This window comes from Meles meles, chromosome 1 (genome assembly GCF_922984935.1).
Source record: "Meles meles chromosome 1, mMelMel3.1 paternal haplotype, whole genome shotgun sequence".
In the NCBI taxonomy this organism is placed as follows: domain Eukaryota; kingdom Metazoa; phylum Chordata; class Mammalia; order Carnivora; family Mustelidae; genus Meles; species Meles meles.
The window spans coordinates 73,840,256-73,841,999 of record NC_060066.1 but is presented as its reverse complement, the minus strand read 5'-3'; the positions used below and the strand labels follow the sequence as shown (position 1 = coordinate 73,841,999).

Below are 1,744 nucleotides of genomic sequence, written 5' to 3'. Positions count from 1 at the left end.
CCCTTTTGGGGAGCTCTTTTCCATAGCGGGGGTGGGGGTCTTTTCCATAGCGGGGGTGGGGGGGGTGTGGAGGAGCCCGTGCTGGAGGGACGCCCCACCCCCAGGGTCTGCGCATGTGCTGAGCCCGCTGAGCCCGTGAAGCGGGCGGTGTTCTCCGCCTGGTGCTCCCCCAAAACCGCTCCACATCACCGAGAACTGAGACTGACGCTCTGGTTCTGGAAGAAGCTCGGCACTTTGCTCCTCTTCTGTTCCCGGAGCCGCCAGGTGATGTGTTGTCTTAAACAGCAAAACTGTACACATGGCAATTCAGTTTCAATTAGCAATAATCGCGCCTCGGATAAACCTCATTGGCTACGATACTGCCACTGCGCAAAGCTGGCAATTCAGTTTCAAAGGAAATGCCTTGCCGTGCCAATTGTGGGATAATCATTTTCCACACCAAAAACACACTTGAAAATGTTGGCTTTTAAGACACATAAACAGTGGAACCGCGAACCCACTTGTTGAAGCAGAGACAAGAGAAACCGCATCTCCTCAGTATGGCAAGTGAAGACAGGCAGCTGCTGCTACCCTGCGTCTTCCCAGCAGAGTCTGCCGCGCTCAGCAAGGCCGCTGGCGCCCTTTCAGGAGGGGTCCTTCCCTGCCTTGGCTGCACGTACCTGAGGCTCCCCGAGGCCTAGCCGCGCTCGGAAGCTCGCCCAGGGTTGGCTGCGCGTGGTGATCAGACCCGGGGGCGACAGGCTGCCGTGGTCGACGCCACTGGGGCTTCCTGGCAGATGGGCGCTGACCAAGGGGCTTGCTTCCTCTGAGAGCGGGCTCTGCTCTTGCTTATCGCCTTTCGTTCCGCTTACTGCCCGGCCGAGCGGCCATCTCACCAAAGGCTGGTCTGGGCGCTGAAGCTGGCTGCCAGTGAGCGTTTACTCTCCCCTCATGCGATGGAAGAACAAACCAACCAACCCAAACCAACACCCAGTGACCCTCTTCTGTTGGTAGGGAAGCAGGAGGGGATGCAGTCCTACGCTCAAATGCAACCCCAGACAACAGAGATGCCGTCTGTCTGTGGATCAGGGAGTCCGCCGGCTGTTGCTCCCTTTGTACCTCAGAATCTATGGGTCAAGATCACCTCAGTGAACATCAGTTTGTAAGGTTAAATTTACCCTGATGCCTGAGCACATTACTTTCCATTTCAACTGGACGGGGGCTTCTGCTTCCAGACAAAAATGGGGAAAATGTGTGTCACCTATTCCTCACGCTAATTACAACTACAAACCCTGGGCAAAATGCATACGGACTCAACAATGTGGAGGAAAGAAGACAGAGGGCTAGAGACCTGGTGATTAGGGAGTGACCCAGAGGTGAGCTCTGTGGGGAGGGGGGGAGATGGAGAGGAGAGGGAGTTGAGGGAAACTGGAAGGGGAGATGAACCATGAGAGACTATGGACTCTGAAAAACAACCAGAGGGTTTTGAAGGGGCGGGGCGGGGGGGGGGTTGAGAAATCAGGTGCTGGGTAATAGGGAGGGCACGTACTGCATGGAGCACTGGGTGTGATGCCAAAACAATGAACACTGTTATGCTGTAAATAAACAAATTAAAAAAAAAAAAAAGAATGTGGGGGGGGGGGGCGCGCACACGCACTCGTCTCCTCATATCCTAGCCTGGGCACTAGAGAACCCTGAAATTTGGAAATGCCAAATGACACACCAAAAAACCCATGGAAAAGCGTGTCCTCTCTAGTCAAAGGAT

The 1,744-nt window shown here is 54.8% G+C and overlaps 1 pseudogene; it reads right to left on the bottom strand.

Moving 5' to 3' along the window:
- Positions 1-294: 294 nt before the first annotated feature.
- On the bottom strand, positions 295-377 carry LOC123927893 (annotated as a pseudogene).
- Positions 378-1,744: the final 1,367 nt, after the last annotated feature.